Source organism: Sus scrofa, chromosome 2 (assembly GCF_054392235.1).
Source record: "Sus scrofa isolate SSC_HxYL_T2T_F1_AM1 chromosome 2, Sscrofa_HxYL_maternal_Yorkshire_Landrace_v2.0, whole genome shotgun sequence".
In the NCBI taxonomy this organism is placed as follows: Eukaryota; Metazoa; Chordata; class Mammalia; order Artiodactyla; family Suidae; genus Sus; species Sus scrofa.
The window spans coordinates 145,231,437-145,256,008 of NC_139384.1; the positions used below are offsets into that span (position 1 = coordinate 145,231,437).

At 45.1% G+C, this 24,572-nt stretch overlaps 1 protein-coding gene across 1 annotated transcript in view; it reads left to right on the plus strand.

Annotated features, from left to right (window-relative positions):
• The window catches only part of LOC146405748 (uncharacterized), a 115,376-nt gene that overhangs the window by 11,626 nt on the left and 79,178 nt on the right, over nt 1-24,572 (plus strand). The window lies entirely within an intron of this gene.

Below are 24,572 nucleotides of genomic sequence, written 5' to 3' on the forward strand. Positions count from 1 at the left end.
CTGCAGCCCCTTTGAGATCATGCCTGACAAGGATTCTGTGACATTTCCCATCAGTGCCAAAAGTCTTTCTTTGCGAGGAGCCGGATGGTCCCATGTCCATCATGCCAGCCTGTGCCTACTTTGCCCCAGGCCTCCATGTGTGTTGACACTGTGCTCCAGGGTTTACATATTGTTCACTGTCCTCAAAAACTTGGTCAAACTGGTGATATTATTCTTTTGTTACAAGCATGGGGACCAGGATTCAGATATTTGATTACTTACAGAGCTAAAAGATAGCAAGTCAAAGTGGCTGCCCAAGGTCTCTGTAGCTCTTGCCTCTTATCAGAAAGTAAGGCTGGCCACTATGGGTAGAAGATGAATTGTATTTGTTCTTATAGCCCTGAAAAAGGAAGAAAGTGAAATTAGTGGGAAACAACATTATAATTCCCAAACAACCCCTCTCTCTAAATTTACTGTTATCCTAATTTTACATAATACTATTTTTCTTTTTCATCTCATTTAAACTGAATTGCTGGCACACTGGTAAAATTTGCCTTTATTACTGTTTGCCTATGTGCATCATTATGTGTACCAGTTGATGCAAGGTAGTTGTATCGTTAATTTGAAAGAACTGTAATTTCCATAAATTGGAAAAGTTTGATTTCAAAAATTTGAAAATTCTTCCTCTGCACCCAGGAGGTTTGGTGACCTTTCTGAGGATGCACCCACTGATGAGGCCTAAGCTCCCTGAGCATAGCTCTCTCTCAGCCTGGTTCTAGTTACTGATGAAAGCCAAATCTCAATGGTCAAAATCAGGAGTTCCCATCGTGGTGCAGCAGAAGCGAATCCAACTAGGAACCATGAGGTTGCAGGTTCGATCCCTGACCTCGCTCAGTGGGTTAAGGATCTGGCGTTGCTGTGACCTGTGGTGTAGGTCACAGACGTGGCTCGGATCTGATGTGACTGTGGCTGTGGCTGTGGCTGGCAGCTGTAGCTCCAGTTGGACCCCTACCCTGGGAACCTCCATATGCCGTGGGTGCAGCCCTAAAAAGCAAAAAAATAAAAATAAATTGTCGAAATCAACTGATTTAGCACATAGAACTGTATTCAATATCCTATGATTAAACCATAATGGAAAAGAATATAAAAAGAATATATGTGTGTATAATATACATATATTCTGCTTTACAGCAGAAACTGATGCAACATTGTAAATCAACTATACTTTAATCTTTAAAAACTCAAAAGAATCAGCTGTTTTATAAGCCAGGTCAATTATAAGTGTCTACTGATATATGAATGTTTTTAACTATTAGAGTTAAAATTTTGGTCGGTAGAAGAAAAGCTGTCCTTTGTCCTGTGGGACCTTTCTGAACATGGCTTTGGGGCACTTATTCTTGGGCCACTCAGAACGCATTAACTCTGGATGTTTCAAACTAACAGACTTACGCAATAGTCATTCTTTTTTTTTTTTTTTTTTTTTTTTTTTGTCTTTTTGTCTTTGTTGTTGTTGTTGTTGCTATTTCTTGGGCCGCTCCCACGGCATATGGAGGTTCCCAGGCTAGGGGTCCAATCGGAGCTGTAGCCACCAGCCTACGCCAGAGCCACAGCAACGCGGGATCCGAGCCTCGTCTGCAACCTACACCACAGCTCGCGGCAACGCCGGATCGTTAACCCACTGAGCAAGGGCAGGGACCGAACCCGCAACCTCATGGTTCCTAGTCGGATTCGTTAACCACTGCGCCACGACGGGAACTCCGCAATAGTCATTCTTAAAAACAGCAGTCATTAACTTGTGATTGTGGGAATTTTTCTCTTTGTCCTCTTTTTTTAAAAAAACAGCTTTATTGAGATATATTTTTTATACCATGAGATTCATTCAAACATTTAAAGTGTACACCTCCCTAATCTCCCCATTTCCATCATCCCCTTGCAACTACTAATCTACTTTCTGTCCCTATAGACTTGCCTATCCTTGGATCATATAAGTAGAACCATACAATATGTAGTCTTCTGTGCCTGTCTTTTTTTACTTAACGTGATATTTTTGAGATTCATCCATGTTGCAACATTTGTCAGTACTCCATTCCTTTTCATTGCCAAATAATATTCCATTGCTTATTCATTCATCATTTGATGGACATTTGGGTTATTTCCATGTTTTGGCCATAATGAATAATGATTCAATGAACATTTTTCCTCTCTCTCTCTTTTTATTTTTTTATTTTGTCTTTTTAGAGCCACACCTGTGCCATATGGAAGTTCCCAGACTAGGGTTGAATTGGATCTGTAGGCGATGGCCTAAGCCACAGCCATAGCAACACCCAGATCTGAGCTGCGTCTGTGACCTACATCACAGCCCATGGCTATGCTGGATCCTTAACCCACTGAGCGAGGCCAGGGATTGAATCCTCGTCCTGATGGATAGTAGTAGGGTTTGTTACTACTGAGCCACAACAGGAACTCTCTGCAATGAACGTTTTTGTGTGCGGGTTTTGTGTGGCCCATGTTTTGTGACTCTGTAAGCTTTAATGACCAAGTACTGTTTTTAAAAATCTGAGAAAGGCAGAGAACTAAGTTCATGTTGTTTGAATTTTAAAGGGATAGTTTCTTTAGATAGATGTAGAATTGCATTCAAAAAGATTATCTAATATGAGGTAAATTCAAAAAGTTATTAGATCTAATTCTTCTCCATATCTCTTGAGTTTTGTAAGTTCTCTCTTTTAATATTCTTGCTTAAAAAAAAAAAGTAAGAAAGAGGGAGTTCCCATTATGGCTCAGCAGATTAAAGACCCAATATTGTGTCTTTGAGAGTGCAGGTTCGATCCCTGGCCTTGCTCAGTGGGTCAAGGATTCTGGCGTTGTGCCAGGGGCATGGCATAGGTTGCAGATGGGGCTCAGATCTGGTTTTGCTATGGCTGTGGTGTAGGCCTCAGCTGCAGCTCCAATTCAGCCCCTAGCCCAGGAACTTCCCTGTGCCACAGGTGCAACCATTAAAAAAAAAAAAAAAAAAAAAAAGAACAATGGGTTGGCCCTTAGGTCTCACTTGAAATAATGTGGAATTGCTTTGGGTCAAGTCCTTTTGTCCATGTGTATGCCACGTGAGGTTGGGGGTGGTGGAAGTGGAGGCATGGACTAGAGAGAGGAACAAGGCAGGAGGGAGGTCTGGGGTGAGGTTGGTCCAACTTCCCCAGACCCCACGCTCGTGGCCACTGGGCCCTGGCAAGTCATACTTAGTGCGGCTCTTGAGTGCTGTCTGGTTGATTTGCTTCACAGCTGGGTGCCTCTGTGTCCAGTTTCGCTCTGCTTCTGACTCACACAACACTGGTGCTGGGTTTTTAGTAAAAGCAGGTGTTAGGAAGAATATGTTGAAGGGAGAATCAACCCCTAAGGGACTTTGACAGACAAGGTTCTAAAAACATTTCCGGGCTGTTTGTTGTGTTTTGTTTTTTTTTTTTTTTTTTCTCTTAACACCAGTTAACAGTTTTCAGTTTAACTGTGTTTTCCTTCCTGAAATCTTTAAGTGAGACTAGTCCTTGTGATTTATTCTATGCATTGTTTTTAGGGAGTTCCTCTACTTGACAAATCTGGGTCAGAGATAGAGTTTTATTTTTTTTTCTCCCTCAGATGAAGTACACAAAAAATAGGAGTGATTTGCGTTTGTCTCCAATTTAATTTATTTCTTTTTTTTTTTAATAGGTTTTTTTGTTTTGTTTTGTTTTGTTTTTTGCCATTTCTTGGGCCACTCCTGTGGCATATGGAGGTTCCCAGGCTAGGGGTCGAATCAGAGCTGTAGCTGCCCTCCTACGCCAGAGCCACAGCAACGCGGGATCCAAGCTGAGTCTGCGACCTACACCACAGCTCACGGCAACGCCGGATCGTTAACCCACTGAGCAAGGGCAGGGATCGAACCCGCAACCTCATGGTTCCTAGTCAGATTCGTTAACCACTGCGCCACGATGGGAACTCCCAATTTAATTTATTTCTATATCTATTTTCCTTTCTTGGGTAACAGAGGTAATATTTGGGATCATTTTAACTGAATCCTAACTGCAGGTGAGTCAGTCAAGAATTTTTATGTATTATTTAATACTTGGTTGAGGGAAACATTATAAAAGAGATGGTTGCCCTCACAGATCCCACCTTCTGGTTGGAGAGTCAAAACTTTGTTGCTATCTGTTAACATTCAGTACTTACACCAGTGAGGGCCCAGAAAAGCCCAGATCAGGGAAGACTTCATGAGGCCTACCCGTGGGGTTTGGTAGACTCAGGTAGGAGAGAAGGCATTGGGTGGTGGCTCCAGGCGCAAGGATTTGAGAGGGAGCAGTAGCTTCAGGAGGAGTTGGAGGGACCATGCCCGATATGCTGGGTTGGCTGGATTTTGGTAGTAGTGCAATTTGACTGTTGGGCCAAAGAGTTTGACTTTAATATCATAAAGAATAGGAAGTAAAGACTTTTGAACAGGAGGACAAGCTTACTGTATAAAGTAGGGACTTTTATTTCCATTTTACACCTGAGAAAAGCAGTGCTTTTCAAATATTGTCTTTTTGAATGAGTCTCCAAAGTCACATGGCTGGTGGAGGTTGGATCTGCCAGACCCCAGAGTCCACACACACTCTTATACCTGCACTGGCTCGCGTTATCTGCAGAGGACAGGCTGTCTCCAGATTACCAAGGCTTCACCCCACTCTGACCTTGTATGACCCTCTGAATCTATACATGACTGCATTTGTTTGTTAGTGTCACTCCCTGGGCTGAACCGCTCTAGGGGAGAAAGAGGACTTTGGGTAAGTCACTTCCCAGCCTGTCCAAGGCCTGGGAAGCAGGGGCAGGAACCCAGCCAGGCCTCCATGGTCTGCATAGCAACAGTCCAGACAAGTTCCAAGAGCTGCAGAGACTGTCAGGGGAGTTTTGGAGCTACAGGTCCCCGGGCAAGTCTTCCCTCCAAAGTGGGATCCGTAGAGCTGATCGAGATCTGGGCAGCATGACAGCACAGCTGCAGCCACAGTACAAGTTGACTCTTGCTGCTACCCTAAACTTCCAGCACAGGCTGGAGAACATGACACATTGGTTCATGTTGAAGTTTTCCAAGAGAAGGATCAGGTTTGTGGGAGGAGTGAGACGCGGTGCTCACCTCCCACAAACACATCAAAAGCCCCATCTACTTGAAGTTTTCCAGTTATTCTTTTGTTTATTCCTTCATAAAGTATTCAGCAAATAGTTAAGCACCGGAAACATAGCAGTCTGGGGGCTTACGGCAACCAACAAAACAGCCTGCCCTCATGGAGCTTGCAGTTTGATCTGAGATACAGGCAATGCTTAATTCAGTGTCTGAAACGCGGGAGGTGCTGTGAGAAGAGTGAGGCAGAGAGAGGGGATAGCGTGACAAGGCAGCCCAGGAAGACTTCTCTGAGGAGGGCGCGGGTATGTGAGCAGAAATCTGGGTGAAGCCAGGGGGCAAGCAGTGTGAATGTCTGTGTTCCAGGCAGAAGGAACAGCGAGTTCATAGCCCTGAGTTGGGATTGTTTGCAAAGCTGGAGGAGGCGGGGTGCACCAGGGAGCCTGGAGGAGAGTGGGAGGAGCAGAGCCAGCAGAGGGAGGAGGAGCTGGGATGGGGTTCTCAGCCCAGCTCTAAGGTGTGGCTGAGACGTTGTTCCTGGCTGGTTGGCCTCTAAATCTGCAGGCCTCCCTGAGAGCCTTTTTATCTACTCGCTGTCCTTCTGTAGAGTCCCCTTCCTGGAAGTATTAACCACCATTAATTCTGTCGTCCGCAGCTATGAACCCTGATAAAGAGCTTTGCCGGGAGAGGACCAACTACATTTAGAACTCAATATTAACCAGTTTTTTTTAGTGAAATAAAATTTTGTGTTTGTTTTTGTTTTGCCTCTTTAGGGCCACACCCGTGACATATGGAGGTTCCCAGACTAGGGGTCCAATCGGAGCTGTAGTTGCTGGCCTACACCACAGCCACAGCAGCTAGGGATCTGAGCCGTGTCTGCGACCTGCACCACAGCTCGTGGCAACGCCAGATCCTTAACCCACTGAGCGAGGCCAGGGATCAAACCCTAAACCTCATGGTTCCTAGTCGGCTTCGTTAACCACTGAGCCACGATGGGAATTCCACCTAAAATTTGTTTTTAAGATTAGAAAAGATATACTGGAGTATTACATTAAAATGTTTAAATTTTGGTTGGAGCGCCTCCACCTTGACACAAATGAGCCTTTTACCATCACTCTCCTCTCCTCTAGGAAGGGGGAGGCCTGGTTCTGTCTCCCTCCTCACCTGACAGCTGAGGCCCTAACCTGGTCACCCTTGCTTGACCTTTCTGGTCTCAACCTGTAGAATTTGTCTAGTCATGGCATTCTTGCCCAAAGAGAAGGAGAAAGAGAAAAGTGACTTCCTGGGGTCTTCCCCGTCCTGGAGGGCTCCGATTCCGTGGACAGACTCCACAGAATGTGCTTCAGGGGATTAGGATTCTATCTTCACTCATGTCCAGGGGGTTGTGATCTGTATTTGTATTTTTGGCCCCTCCCTCCCTTTTTTGCTTTCAGAACATTTTTGCAAGTGTCCCTAATACTTTATAGAGTAACTCTATATGTCACAGTGGTGAAGAGCTTAGAAAAAGCTCTGAGAGCCACCGAGAGAGCCAGATCCACCTTTACTAACCATGTGACTGTGGGCATGTCCCCTAACTTCCCTGTTCCTCCACACTTTTCTGAAAATTGGATGAAAATAGTACCTCCCTTCCTCAAATGATACTCTGAGGATGAATGCGATGATGCATCTAGCGTAGGGCTGGCTCAGAGTAAGACTTCAGGGACTGTCAGCTATGATGATGATTATGTAATTATTCCCATTTAACAGGAAGGACAGTCTAGACCAGGGAGGTCAAGTGACTTACTTGAGGTCATGTGGAGAGTTAGAGGCAAAGCCAGAAATAGGAACCATGGCTCATGGAATCCCAGGCCAGTGTTCTCTCCCCAGGATTCTTGTTGGTCTCCAGGAAAAAAAGTTAAATATACAGAAACAGTTCTGAGTCTAATCCTTTGGCAGCTGGTCCTGGCAATGGCAGAGGCTTGGAGATTAGGGCTTCCTCAGCACACAGGACCCTCAGTCCAGGGCCTTAAGAGTCCTCAGGGAGGGACACTTGTGGTAGCAGAAGCAGGGAACTTCCTTCCTTGTGTTCTGAGAGGCAGAGTAGGGCTGGGCGTGGTATGCCTCCAGCGCTCCTCTTCTGCAGGCCCACCCCTTGACTGCTGCTGGCCAGATCCCTCTTCACACCCTGCCCCCTCCCGGGACCCCAGAGACTGCCCTTGGAGTGGGGAGGGCAGTGGGGCAACCACCCAGGTGGCAAGTGGGTACTCTAGAACTCTCTGTCCCTGAGCAGAGCTGAGCCCTCACTCTGCCGCAGGAGTCTGTAGCTCAGGCCTGCAAACTGGATATGGGAGGGGTCTCCCTAAGACCCCTTGGAAAAAGGAAGCCCAATTTTTGCCCTGTGGGGGAGGGGTTGCAGATGCCCTTTCCAGCTGCCCTATTCATCCTGTTGCCTGAGGACCGCTCCCCTGGAAGATACACAGTAGTGGCCCTTGCCCCTAGCGACGTAGATTTAAAGATTACCCTATCAGGTTTTTCCGGAACATGGACAGCTCCTACAGTTTTGCTTCGGTCTGCCGTCAGGCCAGGGTTTGAATCCCAGCTCTGCTTCTTTGCGTATGTACACAAGTGAGTGGGGATGTTCTTGGGAAATTATTTAACTTCTTCACCTCTCAGTTTCTACCTCTGTAAAATGGGAACAGGAATACCTGCCTCACAGATTTGCAGTTTGAATTAAATAAAAATAACCTACATGGACTGCTTAGCATGTGCCTGGCCCATGGCAGGTATTTTTATCATCCTTGTCATTAAGTGTATCAGTGGGCTCCACCAGTCTGTGGGTGGAAACAGCTTTCACGTGTGGCTCAGCCTCATGTAGGCTGTGCATCTGCCATGACTCAGGAGCCTAGAATGACTGAACCAAAGAGCTCAAACTTGTCTTTGCTGTACTGTTATTTGCAATCGTTTCTGTTCTCCAGGGTGGGGAATCAAATTTCTGTTGATGTATGTAATGCCATGCCATTTATTTCCCTGTTTCTTTTCTGCTTAGTTGTTCTTGAAAGTATTGTTCTATAAATGTATTGGTTTTATACTAAAAGTTTTACCTGTATTATCTTCTTAAATTCATGTGAACAACCAAATAAAGAAAGAGGGTTTGTTTTTTTGTTTTTGTTTTTGTTTTTTTTTGTCTTTTCTAGAGCCACTCCTGCAGCATATGGAGGTTCCCCGGCTAGGGGTCTAATCGGAGCTGTAGCCACCAGCCTACACCACAGCCACAGCAACGCGGGATCTGAGCCACTTCTGCAACCTACACCGCAGCTCACAGCAATGCCGGATCCTTAAGCCACTGAGCAAGGCCAGGGATCAAACCCACAACCTCATGGTTCCTAGTCGGATTCATTAACCACTGAGCCACAAGAGGAACTCCAAGAAACAGAGGTTAAATGATGCCTAAGGCTACACTGCTTTCATGCAGCAGACCTGGGCTTCACAGGTTGGAGTCCAGCATCTAGACTCAGTCCTGCATTGCCTCCCTAAACAAGGCAGTAGTTGACTCTGGTGGCCTTGAGAGATGAGTTGGTCTGGCCCATCCTCCAGCACGCTTTCTGTGAGGCACACTTTAGAGACTCTGCCCCACTTTAGAGTCTTTCCTAAGAACACTGATCATCCTTCTTTGATAGCCATTGCAGGGTCTACAAGGACAGTGGCTTCTTTCTTAGTCCCTTTGTGATGTCCTTTTGAGACCAGCTGTCCATCCTCAAGTAAGAGGGTGTGCTCTGCCCTCAGATGGACACACAGACAGTGAAGGTGACATTCCACTGGCATGCAGGTGGTGGGGCCTTTGCCACGCTGTGGCATGTGGCATCCAGTGTGAATGAGGCCCAACTTTGTCCCTGTCTGCCCTCCAGCAGAGTTGCCTGACCACAGCTGACTCCTTCCTCACAGGTCTGTGTCCACTTGGCTCTGGGAGCAGAGGAATGGCCTGTAAGCCCGTTGGATCACTTGAGGAGCTGAGTGGCCATGTTCAGCCTTGCCTGCAGTGCCTGGGGTGACCCCTGTGACTGGCAAGGGTGGACCTTCTCTAGCCACAGCAAACATTGAAGGGTTATCTAAGGAGCCTTGAAGCCTGAGAGGCAACATATGCCCCAGGGGTTTCTTCATTCAGCAAGCATTTATTGAGCACCTATTGTGTGCCTCAAGAGGCCATGTCAAAGAGACATCAGACATGAGTTTGTATAGGGCTGTGTCCAGCCCAGCGGGCAGGGCCACCAGTGGCCACCAGGGAGCTCCACTGCTCTCAGAAGGATCTGAGGCTAGCAGAGGAGCCAAGTTGGCTGTGTTGCTGTTTATCTGAGCAGCTTCCATGACAACCAGGAGATAAATACCTGAGGCCAAGCAAATCCAGAAGCAAGATTAGGGTGTCTGCATAGGGTGGGGCAGGTACTATGATTTGCAGACCCTTAAATGACCAGAATCATCTGAGTGGCCTGTTCAATATGTTTAATTAGTTCGTTAATTATTTAATTAATGTCCCAGTCTATTCCAGAAAGGATTCAGAGTGACTCCATTCAGCAGCTATCTTGGAGTAAAGAAGGCATCCTAAGCTTGCTCTGAGTTAAATGACCCCTATGTGGGTCATTTACTGCTTCAGCTTCATGCTCCTAGGGCTGGCTCCCTAAGAAGCACAGCCTTTGCTGCCAAAGCTGGCTTGCAGCATTTCTGTGATCAGCCCCTGGTTCGTTTGCAACAAATGGCCCTGACATCTTCCTGTCTTGAAGCAAATCATGTGACTTAAGAGAAGCAAATCTGACCTCAATCACCAGGTGCAAATATCAGTAACTGGGAGTAACCAGGAGGCCAGCGTCCCTAGCTGTTTCAGCTTCTGGCGTTAAACATTAAGAGTGCACTGTTCAAGGTGTGATAAAGGCTGTCTCTCACAGTTTATGATTTCCAGTAATCCAAAGGACTTCAAGGAAGGGGGCAGGTGAGACACTCCAGGCCTGGCCCTGCACTGAGCTGGCAGAGCAATTTCTTCAGGAGCGAAAGGGCAGGAGGGAGGCTACAGCCTCTCAAGGCTAGCCCTGTTCTATAGCAGAGCCAGAGAGCCATGCTGCCCAGCCACGTAAGTCGGGGCCAGCTGCTGCACCCAGCCAGGCAGCTACGCGCCCTCTCAGGGGGTCCACATGGGAAAAGGAAGACTTCTGTTCTCAGTGTGCTGGCCACTGCCTTTGCTCCCTGCTGGGTGTCAGGCCATCCAGGAGCTCTGGGCACATTGCTCTCTCAGTCTGGGTGATGGGCAGCTGGAGCTGCTCTCACAGAAAGCTGGATGGAGGGGCATTTCCAGCATCTAGGGCCTGCAAATACTTAGCAGCGTCTGGTCACAAGGAAGCTATAGGTAGGCAGCTTATCTTACCTTGGCCTAGGAAAGGAACTGAGTTCTCCTTTCCACCCTCCAGCGCGCTGAGGGGAAACCCTTCCCAGTTTCTCTGGAGCACCTAATCCAACAGCAAAGAGAGAAGACATGTATCAGATTAAATCAGACTGCAGTAACAACAGCACGCATTCGTTTAACAAATGCTGAACGAACCCTCTGCTGTGTGGCACACACTTTGCCAGATGCTGGGTATACACCTGTAAACAGATGAGGTCCCTCCTCACATGGAGCTTATGGTCTAGTGGTGGAGATAGAAAATAATTAAACATACACATAAATGAAATGTCAACACTATCAGTAAATGCTTTGTGGCAAATTAAAATATACTGATGTGTTTTCAAGTGACTGACTACTTTAGATCAGGTGGTCAGAGACAGACTCTGAGGAAATGGCATTTAAGAGAATACCTGAAAAAGAAGAAGCCTGAGGAAGGAGCAGGTGAATAGTCATAAAGCTACCTTTCCTGACTGCTATTAGGACAGGAGAACCAGGGTGACCAGAGAGGAAGAATATTCTAGAACACATATAGCTTGGTTAACTTGATGCTTTGGGATTTGTGACACTTCTTTGCTCTTTTCTGAATTATTCCCCATACATTCATCCAGTAAACCTTTATTGACTGTCCTCTGTGTGCCAGGCGCTCTGCTGAATGGTGGTAAAACCAGAATGAATATGTGAAGGCCTCTCAAGAGGTCTGTTGGGAGAGTTAGGCCAGGAAACCAAGACTGCGTGGTATGTGCTCTGGGTGTGAAAATCAAAGAGGGTTCATGGGAGCATCCAGAAGGCTTCCCAATCCCTGTGGGCACTGAAAGGAGACAAGTCCAGTACGGCTCCCTGGAGGAGGTGACCCCTGAAGGGTCTTGGAGGATGAGGTGTGGTTAGCCAGGTGAAGGAGACAGAGGGTATGTTCCAGGCAGAGAGAGTGGCCTGTGCAAAGGCCTGGAGAGGGTGGGTCAGGGCACGTGAGAAGGCTGCTGAAGCAGAACAGGGAGCCAGGAAGGCTCTGCCCTGCAGCCTATACCAGACCCTCAAGAAGAGCTTGTAGAGTTCAGACAGATTGCTAAGGGGCCAAGTCAGCAGTGGGCAGAGGCTTGAGGAAAGAATGCTGAGGTTCATGAGCTCAGACCCCTCGCTGGGCCTCCCTACCCATTGAGAGTCATCCTGTGGGAGGACCAGCTCACTCCAAGCATCATTTCCCAAATCAGAATATAAGATTCACCTGAACCAGGCACACAGTGAGAGCATGTCAGTGTTTGAACATCCATGTGAACAAATTGGACTACTTGGTTTTTGGAGGAAAGGGGGCACTGAGATAAAACCAGTTAATCTATAGGTAAGAACAAGATTTTGCATTTAGGGCAAGAAGACCTCTTTGTATCCTTGCAAGTATGTTGCAAAGACCCTGTTATTACATCCTAGTAAGTGCATAATTTGATCGTAAACTAAGATAATTCTATGTTCACGCTATCCTGAGAGGGAATATACAGCTTTCTCCATCCTTTCCTCCTTCCTTCTCCCCTTCTTTTTTTTCTCTCATTCCCAGCCCCCAGAGTCCTGGTTATCTTTTTAACACACTCATTGAACCCTCAGAACCCTCCAGTATAGATAACAGCACGTTATTATTTGTAAGTCACCTCAATCATTCGTGACCTATTAAAAACCAGGAAGTAAGCAGCAAGGAAAAAAAGCAGCCAGAAAGAGCGGGCGAGAGAGAGAGAGAGAGAGAGAGAGAGAGAGAGAGAGAGAGAGAGAGAGAAAGAGAGAAAGACCAAAGTTCAAAATGAATTAACATTTATTGAGGACTTGTGGACTTACAATGTTAGAGGCACTGTGCTAAGCTCATCACATTCTCTATTTTATTTTATCTTCCCATCTTCCATTTGCCCGTCCAGATCTGCTTTCTCCATCTCCATCTGCTCTGTGCCCTGGGAGGCTGACTTGTATGTACTGCATCACCATCTTCTGGCCTCTGCCTTTTGCTAGGTGTGGCTAATGGGGAATACTGGTCGGAGATCAGTGGACGCAGGAAAACTAGGTCAAGAATCTATTCCCCTGGGTCACCAATGGATCATTGTAGGCCAGCTGCCTCCTCCACTAGATCCCACAACTCCTGTCAGACACCTGTACAGATAGCTGCCCTCTCTGGGTTCCCTTACCTCTTCCCTGTACACCTTCAGGCCAGAAGTGGTAACAGCTCCTCACTGCTGCCAGCCCTAAAGTGCTTCACTAACCCTTGTTGGTTTCTTTGTCGTCTGTTTCCTGTAGGACCCTGATTGTGTGATAAAATTTATGAGATAAGAACAGTATTTTCCCCATTGTGAGACAAGACTCCTGAGGCTCAGAGAAGTTTAATAACTTGTTCAAGAACATACAACTGGTAAATGGTAGAACTAGGAGTCAAATCCGGGTGTTCCTGATACGTGGGACTGAGCACATGTATGTTTAGTCATTATATCACATTGCTTCACAGACCCTAAAGACCAGGTCCCCCAGACTCTACTAAATATGTTTGCTCTTGTGTTTTGTTTCCAAATCACAACCGTTAAAAAAAGAACAGAAATGATAAGTGGGTGCTAAAGGCAGTCTTTCACTTAAATAGTGAGAAGTGACTGGTGACAGTCTGAGATGGAGAAAAGGCATAGTAGCTATTAAAAATAGGCCTAAGAATGTAAGCAGCCTTCAGAGTCGATGCTTGGCTGTGTCCTCTGCATTCTGTGGGATGGCAGCTCTGACGTTACCATCCTCTGGAGCCTTATGTAAAGTTCTCAGTTGGCCAAAGGAGTTAACTCAGGGTTGCCTAATTCTCCCTCACACTAGTCCTTATTTTAGTGGTCAGTTTTCATGCTTGGTTTGTGACACTTAAAGCACAGGGAAGAGGTTCTTCTTAGTTCTGAAACTGCTGATTCAGTATGCATGAGGATATTATTTTTTAAGGAACTTTCAAAAACACCTAAAATTTAATTGTGGCCATAATTTTAGTTAGAGAATCCCTGGGTGCAGGATTTTCTCCACTTCCCAGTATTTATAGAATCTGACATCACTTGGGGTTGGAGGGAGACTCTGAGGAGAAGCGTCAGAAGCTGTTTATCAGGTGGAAGGGCCTTTACCCGGGAACTCTCTCAATGGGCAGCTGTATGGAAGTTGTCATTAAGATAGTCAGCTCCTGAGTGTCCTCTTTTGGACAGCCCTTCAAGATCTTAGCAGGAATAAACTAAAAGAAGGCTGCTTTACGTTCATTTATTAGTACAATTGATCCTTTTAAAATCTTTTATGTATTTATTCTTTTGAGAATTCTGTTCAGCTGTGTGTTAGAAGTTGATAGTTTCTTTCCAATGTCCATCTCACCCTCTTAGTAACAAACCCAATTTTTAGCTGAGCCCTTTGCTACTTACCTAAAAGGCTATGTTTTCCAGGCTCCCTTGCAGCTAGATATGGCTGTGTGGCTGAGTTCTGGCCAATGAGATCTAATCATCATGTGGGACTGCCAAGAAGGCTCCTTTAAAGGAGAAAGAGGTGCCCTTCTACCCACCCCCATTTTCTCCTTCCTACTTCCTTAAATGAGGACATGATGACCAGAGGTCTAGCAGCCAACATGGATCATGGAATCAGTGCTCTTGGGATGGGGTAGAATAGCTGAAAGAAGCCTAAGTCTTAATGACTCCTGGAGTTACTGTACCAACCCTAGACTGACAAGCTGTGAACTTTTTTTTTTTTTTAAATGTGAGAGAGACCAATTTCCATCTAAGCCACAGTTGTTTTCTGTTATATGTCGCTGAACCAAATTCTGTCAATACAAAATGCTCTGTTTTCTTGTCAACCATTTTTTAATTACCATTCCGCTTTCTTGTATATGAAAGATATTTCCTTTCTTAATATTGTGAATTTTCTCCCTACTTTTGCTTGCCTTTTGATTTTGTTTGTGAGTTTTGTTTTTAAATGATAGCTGTTCATTTTTATTGTTAACATTTACAGACTCCTTTTCTTTTCTGGCCACACTGATGGCATGTAGAATTTCCTGGGCCAGGAGTCAAACCCTCACCACAGCTGCAGTGACAACACCAGATCTTAACCCACTGGGCCACAAGAGAATTCCAAAAGTTACAGAATTTTCAAATGCTTTTTGCATTTCCTTTTAAAGTCCTTCTCCACTCAGATCAGATAAACATTCACCAGAATTTTTTCAAGTTTTTTTTTTTTTTTTTTTTAACAGTTTCAGTGTTTAAATTTAGCATTTTAGTCCATTGGTAAGTTCTGTTGGTGAGTTTGAATCTTTCGTAGATCATGGGTTTCTAGCCCCAGCTACTCTGGAGCTGTGGGGATGGAACCAGCATCACTTCTCATTTACACCATCTGGTGTGGCCTGAGCCCCCACGCTCAGGCCAGCTCAGTCAGCTTACATCCTCTCTCCTGCTCCTTCCCCCACCCACTCCTCCTCTCTGGATCATCTACCCACTACCCAGGGTAGCGCTCTGGGCCTCTTCTGGAACTTCTGTCTTTGCCACCTGGTATTCAGCTCTATTTCAGATCATCTCTAATTCCCATTCACCTAGACCAGGCCATTGACAGACTTCCCAAATATCCCAGGAGCTTCTTGTTATTTTTTTCCTCTGGATATGAAGAATTTTTATATTTTTTCCCCAGATAAACATAGAGCTTTTTAAATTAAAATTTTGTTTTCTTTTAAAAGAAATGAACCATATTTATCACCTTAAAAATTAGAAAATACAGAAAAGTACCAAACTAAATAAAAATAAAAGCCAGAATTTCTCTTCTACTAATACTTTGTAAAAAACCAATAAACTAAAAAGTGAAAAACCTCCACCCCAAGAAATAACCCCTCTCAACAGTTCATGTCTCCTTCCAGACTTATTTATACAACCACATGTAGAGGATATGTATACATTCAATTTTGTTTGTGAAAACTGGATCATGCTCTATATTTGTTCAACAACTGACTTTTTACAAATAGCAATGTATTGTGTACCTCTTTCTAAGACAGTACAAAGAAACCTACTACATTCTTTTTAAAGCCTGCGTGGAATTATCCACTGTATGGTATATCATTTTTTTATCTTCCCTCGTATAGATGAACATGGGGTTTTCTAATGTCATACTAATATATATGAGGCTATTATAAACGTCCTCATCCTTTTACTTTCATACATTTGTGCTAGAATTCTATAAGATTTCTAAAATTGGGATTGTTGATTTAAAGAGCAGTATAGTTAGTTATACATGCTGCCAGTTTCTTCTTGTCAAAATCTTGTAACAATAAATGCACTGTCCTTTTAAATGAATGGTCCTTTCAACACCGTGTTCTCTCCCCACGGTTCATTCCTCACTGTATTGCTAAATAACATTTATAAAATTCATACCTGAGCCTGGCTTCCCCTGTTTAAAAGACCTCAAAGGCCCCTCCTTGCCAACAAGACAGAGTCCAGACACTGGATGCTTTTCAGTCAGTTTGGGTCCTCTGGGAAGCAGACACCAAGATGGAATTTGAAGAGCAGGAGGTTTACTTGGGGAGTGGAGGTTATGCCTGTGAAAGATAAAGGGAAGGGAGTAGGAGTAGCCAGAGAGAAGGCAGCCTTCAGAGGACAATCTAGCAATTGAGGTCTGCCTCCTGGGAAAGAAGGGGAAGGAAGGAGAATTGGGTAGGAAGATGCTGTGATGCAGCTTTGAGAACATCTTAGTCAGTAGGAAGCTCCAGCTCCAAGATTGCCCATTAGAGGAATCCCGATTTGAACAGAAATGGACAGGCCCTAGCACCCATGCCATAAGCCACCATTGGCTGGGAGCTTTCTAGGAGGCAGTGGGGCCTTGGCTTGAATGGTAGTTATGGCAGATGGCGAAGCTGCTGGCTATTACTCTGTATAACAGGTCCTCTGAATTGCACTTACCCATGGCTATCATAAACTTCAGCCTGCCTCTTATTTCCTCTTTTCCTGCTCCCAGACCACATGCTCTAGTGCCCCTGGCCTGACAGCATCTCATACCCTACACAATCAACTATTCATATCACCCCCTCCCCCAACACTAACCTTTGCTCGCTCAATTCTTTCTGCTTGGAATGCCACTCCTTCCCAGCTACACCCATCAAAGTCTTAATATGTTTTCAAAGCCCAACTTAAATGTCACCTCTCTAGGTCACCTTCGCTAACCCCACCATGCAGAATTAATTGCTCCTTGCACCTATGGTGCTTGCTATTTGTAGATTCGTACCCCCCAGGTCAGATTATTCTTAGCTGTTCTTTTCTCAGATTCTTGTCTCTTCAAAATTCAAAACCTAACATAGTGTAGTTACACGGTAAATGTTGGCTGAACGGTTTTCCTGCTCCTCTCAAAATGCCCAGAGGTTGCAGAACTCCAGCTCTTGGAATGATAGGAAGCACACAGTCAGTGGTCAGTAGATGTTTGCTGAATCGTCTGGGTGAGGCAGTATGGGCGAGGCAAGGTGAGTCGAAGAGTGCTGCGGAGAGGTTGTTTACTGTTGTTAGAGATCACTTCGCTTGATACCAAGTCAGAGTTTTAAGACTAGAACATGTCTTTCTTTGTTTATATTTTCCTCAAAGAAAGACCCCAAAGGTTTTTTTTAAAAGTCATTTTATTGCCTCTGGTCAACAGATGGGAACTTTTTTGGGGGGGCTTCCCTTTTTCAAATACATTTTTATATATTAGGATTTTGCCTTTCTTCATCGCTCATTGTCCTTATGGGTGTCAGAAGAGCCATTAAGATACCTGGGATGAGTTCTCCTGGTTGGATGAGTAATCACTTTCTAACGAGGTGTTCATAAAATGGAGGGAGTTGGGAGGGACAGAAATAGTTTTCTTTTTCTCTTTCCCACACCTGCCAGTTAAAGAGCTTCCCTGGGAGAGAACCTGTGGAAAATGGCTGAGGCGTTCCAGGTGGGCATAGTAGAGCCCACATCAGGGCATAAAGGGGGGTGGAGAGTGCAGAGAGGAAGAACTGCTGGCCCAGACTCTTTGCCCTCCTTTGGTTTTTAAATAATACATTTATTTATTTTTGGGGGGCTGTGCACCTGTGGCATGTGGAAGTTCTGAGGCTAGGGATCGTATTGGAGCTGCAGCTGCTTGCCTACACCACAGCCACAGCAACTTGGGCTCCAAGCCACATCTGTGACCTACACCACGGCTCACGGCAACACTGGATCCTTAACCCACTGAGTGAGGCCAGGGATCGAATCCGAAACCTCATGGTTCCTAGTCGGATTTGTTAACCACTGAGCCACGACCGGAACTCCTTCAGCTCATTTTTTAATTGGATTGTTTGTTTGTTTGTTTGTTTGGTATTTTTAGGGCCACACCCATGGCATATGGAGGTTCTCAGGCTAGAGGTCCAATTGGAGCTGTAGCCAATGGCCTACGCCACAGCCATAGCAACGCAGGATCCAAGCAGCATCTTCGACCTACACCACAGCTCATGGCAACGCCGGATCCTTAACCCACTGATCAGGGCTGGGGATTGAACCTGCATCCTCACAGATGCTAGTTGGATTCTTAACCTGGTGAGCCACAACAGAAACTCCTCTTCACCCTCCTTTAGATGTCCCTTGGCGACTGTTGTTAGAGATCACTTTGCCATGTGCCTCTGCCTTCTCTCCCAGGGTGTTCAGTTCAAGTGAGGGAGGGTCTAGGCTGAAGCCTCAGCTGCTGGTGCTTGTTTGGCAGTGGTTAAGAATACTTAGAGGCATGGTATTATCAGAAAGCCCATCCTAGGCCCGAGGTTCTTATCTCTGGGTCCACAGGCTCATTTTCATGGGCTGTGAACCCACCCTTTCCCCCTCAATTTAGTTTTAAATTGTACATTTATTAAAGACATAGCTCTCATCAGATTCTTTTTTTACCAGAAAAGTCTGATCCAAACCACTGCTTTAAGTCCAAGAAGAGTAGCCTCCCTAAGAGAAAAGAGGATATCTTCCTGCACTCTAGTTGGATTGCCACCACTGAGTAATGGAGACACCAGGGATTCTAGAAAGAAGCCCATATCATCACCCTCACACTGTGATTGTCCTCCTGGAACTTTGCATCTCCCCTGTAATCAGAGTTTGTGATTTAAAAAAAAAAAAAAAGGTTTGTGATTTAGTGACCATATGGGTTCAGTTGGTACAGATCTATGGGTTCAGCTGAACCCCTGAGACTTGCACCAAGAGATCTGATGTCCACCTCCAAGGAGGATAATCCAGAGACAGAGCAGACCCTGTAGGTATGTGGAGGGAGAAAAGGAACTATGTTGACTCTGGTAGGCATGGAATGTCTATGAGAATAGAATATCCCCGGGCTTTTAAATGAAATCTAGCATCACCATGCTAAAAACCCCTAAAAACCTGAGTTCTGAGCAAATTCTGTTCTCCATTTCAGGAAGGCAGTTCTGATATCACAAAAGCACAGAACTTTAACGTGAGAGCCTCTCCAGTTTAACAGCCCCTCTACATTTATTTTTTAAGTCCTTGCTCCAGTTATAAATAGGTAACCATATCTGTTGAGACTTCCCAAGAATTACATAAACAATTCAGACGGTTATTTTTTTTAAAACAACAGTTTCTGAAAACACTGGGAAAAAAATCCCACTTATTTAACAGTGTGATGCCTGAGCCAGCCCTGGGAGTCCCTGGGAGGCCTTGCAGAATCACTTCCTCCTGACTGCAGCGGGGGCAGGGCCCTGGCTTGGTAATGAAGCTCCCTTGTGAGGGGGGGGAGACGGAGCAGAGGAGGAAGAGCCTTCTGGGTGCAGTGGGAGGGAGGGGGCGGCCTCAGATAGCTCCTCCATGGGCAGCCGTTGTGTCTTATCACAGCAGAGAGTGGGGACCCAGGATGCCGCAAACAGAGCTTTTCTGGGGGCTTGGCCCTTTGGGAGGCACAGTCTTCCCATTCAAGGACTGATATGATGATGGAAACAGAGTTCCTAGGCCCCTAAGTCATAGTGAGAATATTTCCCTCTTTCTAAGGTCTTAGCAGCCTCAGTGGCCTTGAAAGTTCCTCAAACCTGAGGGGCTGGGCTTCATTGGAGATATGCCTTTGTCTCTTGTGACACGTCCTGGTCACCAGCTCCTGTCTCCACTCTAGTAGCCTTCAAAACACCATCTAGGAGTTGCCATCATGGCTCAGCGGTTAACGAATCCGACTAGGAGCCATGAGGTTGCGGGTTCGATCCCTGGCCCTGCTCAGTGGGTTAAGGATCCAGCGTTGCCGTGAGCTGTGGTGTATGTCCCAGACGCGGCTCAAATCCTGCATCGTGGCTCTGGTGTAGGCCAGCAGCTACAGCTCCGATTCGCCCCCTAGCCTGGGAACCTCCATATGCCGCAGGAGCAGCTCGAGAAAAGGCAAAAAAGACAAACAAAAACAAACAAAAGCAAGCCATCTAGACAGAAAAACTGGTCTTCTGCACTAGTGGGAGTGGCAGAAAGTGTAGCAGAAAGGCCTCCCACTTCAGCATCACGCCCCCGCCTCAGGTTTCAACTTTCCCTCAGTTTTGTCATCAGAAATATGTTTTCATTTCAGCACCATGTATTCATTTAAGAAATGTGTTTTCGTATTTCATTTCATTTAAATGTTTTTTAATGATTTTTATTTTTTTCCCATTATAGTTGGTTTACATCGTTCCGTCAATTTCTACTATACAGCAGAGCGACCCAGTCACACACATATATATGCATTCTTTTTCTCACATTACCCTCCATCATCTTCCATCATAGGTGACTAGATATAGTTCCCTGTGCTCTACAGCAGGATCTCATTGCTAATTCATTTGAATTTGTTTTCATTCTCCTTTCCCAGGTGTTATTTTGGAAGTGCAGTTAGCTAAAGCTGCCCACGTCATTAGTATAAACTAACTTTATCAAACCAGTGGGTTGTATGTAAAGAAGGCTTGGGTCCATGGGTTCTTAGCCTTTTGAGGTAACGCTCCCCTTTCAGATTCTAAGGAAACAGATGGATCCTTTCCAGGAAAAATGCACAAACATGGAGAATTTTGCATACCATTTGTGGATTTCAAGGACTGCTTTTACCCTGGAGTTCTGAGTTCTTATGAGAGGATGGTAGATGGGAAAGGGTAGTGGGGGAGGGGTAGGGAATCAGGACAAACATGGAACCTGGGTGCAAGTAGAGATCACTTTGTGGTTTTTCCCAAAGACCAGTGGTGTGACTGTATCAGAAATGCCTTTGTTACCTGGTTGTGGTCACTGCCATGCCCTAGGAAGAAGGTATGCTTCTGTGGGCAGTGAGGCTGGGGACCTGTACACCACATCTCTGAGCTCCCAAGGCTATGGGCAGTATATCTCCATGAAGCTGGATGAGGAGAAAACTGCCCTGGGGACACTGGAGCTGGCTTTCTGCTGGAGGAGGCAGAAGATGACTTGTGTCCATCTGGTGAACTGGGGTCCTCTTGGCAAGGTGACGGGGGCCGCCAGCCTGCTACCACCACCACCAACCCAAGCAGAAGAGATGGGGGCTTAGTTACTCTAGACTACATAGGCATAACCTTGAGTCTGATATCTCTTTTATTTTCTTTGAGGAAGTCAGTTTTCTGAGGCAGCATGTGATTCCCTGGGTATTGTTCTGTTCAAACCGGGGGAAACATGGGGAAAGTTTTTGGATCTAGATTTCATTCGAAAGCATCACAGGGGATTTTGGAACTGAGGCAGCATAGTGAAACAAGCATAGCGATCATTTGTAGTCCCATGCTTGTTATATGAAGCTCCTCCTGTTTGTGATGACTCAAGGAGGGGAGAATTTCCCCATCTTGAGCCAGCTGGACAAGTGTCAGCACTGCTCTCTTTGCAGGCTCTGGTGCCGAGGAGGAGGAACAGGGCCTGGATGAGGGGAAGTCCCCAGGATTTGGGGGGTTGGACCCAGCTTAACATATATGAAATGGGGTGGTCCTTCTCCTGAGCCAGTCAGCCAGGGTTCCCCTGTCCCCACAGAGCCATCCTCAGACCTGGCTCAACACCCCGTCCAAACTGTACTAACACCTGCTCATTGAACTGATTAGAGGCTCACCTCTCACCCATATCACACCATAGGACAAAGCCCAGACTTTGCACGTCACACTCAAATGGGCACACCCTCTTGGTCAGATGCAGTCTTTCTCCCACTTACTGTCAAATTTTGTCCTTCCTTCAATTTTTTATATTTTTAAATATTAGTTACTTTTGTTATTATTTCTGTATTCACTAGATTTCCCGGCATTAAAATAAAGATTTCTTAAATAAGATACAAAAGTACTAGTCATATATGAAAAGATAAATAAATTGAATGTTCATGGACTTTTGTTCATCAAAAGATACCATGAAAAGAATAAAAAGGCAAGCCACAGACTGATATTTTCAGTAACATATTTGACAGAGGACTTGTATCCAGCCTATATAAAGAACTCCTTTAGGTCAATAAGAAAAAGACAAAATCAGCAAAAGTCTTGAACAAGAAAATCTTTTTTTAAATTTAATTTTATTAAAATATGGTTGACTTACAATGTTGTATTAGTTTCAGGTGTACAGCAAAGTCTTATAAGTAGATATCTAAATAGCCAGTAAGCAAATTAAAATGTATAACACTATACATCCACCCCAAAGGACTAAAATGTAAAAAAATTGATAATACCAAATATTGGCAAACCCTCATACATTGCTGGTAGGAGTATAAATTTGAGCATTTGGAAATTTGGAAAACTGTCTAGCAGTATCTGCTAAAGCCAAGATTATACCCATTCCATAAACCATCAAATCCACTTCCAGGTATATACTCAAGAGAAATGAGTGTGCATATCCAACAATATTTGTAGTGTTCTTATTTATCAAAGCCCCAACTGGAAACATCTCAATGCCCCTCCCGTCAACAACAAAATGGATAAATAAATTGTGTCATATCCTTACAATGGCGTACACCACAGCAGTTTAAGAAAGAACAAACTATGTTGACACATAGCAATGCAGATGAATCTCAAACATGTTGAGCAAAATAAGTTAGACCTGGAGCTCAGTGGCTCAGTGGTAATGAACCTGACTAGTATCCATGAAGATGCAGGTTTGATCCCTGGCCTCACTCAGTGGGTTAAGAATCTGGGGTTGCCATGAGCTGTGGTGTGGGTTGCAGACACGGCTAGGATCCTGTGTTGCTAGAGCTATGATGTAGGCTGGCACCTGTGGATCCAATTTGACCCCTAGCCTGGGAACCTCCATATGCCTCAGGTGCAGTCCTAAAAAGACAAAAACAAACAAACAAACAAAAAAGAAGCTAGACACCAAAAAATATCTATTATATGATTCAGTGCCCCTGGAGGATAGGACCACACTTTTATCTCTGAAACCCCAGAGCTTTGCACAGTTCCTGTGATACATAGCAGGCCCTGAGGAGAAGTTTGTTGACAGAGCGAGTGAAGTAAGATGTGGACTTTATTCTTGAAGGTGTTTTCAAAGTAACATTTGTGTGTGTGTATTAGGGTTGAATTAGTCTGGAAGGCAGTTAACAAATGCTCACAATTTGCTATATAATGAAGCAGAAAATACATGCTGTAAAGAGAAACAGAAATGAAGCTCTTTTACCATAATGGGGGAGGGGGTGGCAAAGGGGCTATGAATTCCAGGGAGAAGCATTCACAGGTGCTCAGGGGACTTGGGGGGCTTCCTGAAAGGGATAGTATTGAGTTTTCTCTGACAAGTGGTTGAGATAACAAGCAGAAAAGTTTCGAGAAGGGCAACTCGGGCTTAGGGAATGGCATTAACTATGTGGTTCTCAAGCCTTAGTGCAAGCCACAATCATCTGGAGGACTTACGAAAACACAGGCAGCTGGGTCCCACCCCAGAGATTGTGGTTCAGTAGCTCTAGGGTGGAACCTGAGAATTTGCATTTTTCACAAGTGCCAGGTGAAGCTGATGCTGATGCTGGTGGTCTGAGAGCCACGCTTTGGGAACCATTGGCTAAATCAGAGCTGGCTGATCCAGGTAGTTGCATCTCACTTGAGCCACACTGTTGGGAAAGTGAAGTGTAGGATGGGAGGAGGGTGTGGACAGGTGGAGATCTTTGGCTGCTATCGGAAAAGTTTAAACCTAATCATATAGACTTAGTTTTTTTTTTTTTTTTAATTATTTTTTATATTTTTATTTTTTCCATTATAGTTGATTTACAGTGTTCTGTGAGCTTCTACTGTGATCGACTTAATTTTGGACTACATGGATAGGCATGTGTGCTGACTGGTCTCCAGGATATCCCACTCTAGGGTCTGGGTCCCTTCAGCCTGAGGCTTAAGTCTATACAGATGTTCAGGTGATAAATGCACACTGAGTTTGGCCTCATAGAGGCAAGCCATGCACACAGCACACGTGCAGAGTGCAACACAGTTTATACGTGTAGATACACAACAATTGAAGAAAGGCATTATTTTAAATATGCAGCATCAGTATTATATATAGCCATGCAACACATATATACTCTGGAGAAGGCTTATGGAAAAAAAAACCTGCTGATCTGACCATTCAGGCAAAAGCAGCAGTTTTACTTTTAATAAAAAGATAATTACTCTGAATTTTTCTTTCTTACGATCCACAGTCCTCCCAGATTCCCAAGGACAAGGATACTACACCACATGCCCAGTCTATTTCTCTTGCCAGGGAGACATGTAGAGCCAGGAGGTTTCCCCAAAATCTTTCTTTGGAAGGAAGAGTTAGTCACTTGGATGGGATTTGGGGAAGGAGGCACATGCTGTGAACCCCCTGATGAAGAGTCCCTACCCCTCCCTGGGGCTTCCTGACCAGGACACTGGTCTAGCAGGACTACCTTTCTTAGATGACCCATGCCCGAAAAGCAGATGCCATCTGTCATTCTGTGTACTGGCTTCCAGTTTTGTCTCTAATAAGCTCCACTTACTGAATACCACCTCTCTGCAAAGTCATCTACTGGGTGTGGTAGAGACACGGATGAATCAGCCACAGATCTGCCCTCTAGAAACATACAGTTTAATAAAGGGGAGGGGAGAGGGGATAGAGGTCATTCTTGGTCATTAAACACCCTCCTCTCTGGTCCCTTATTTCTTCCCTTCACATCCCCAATTTA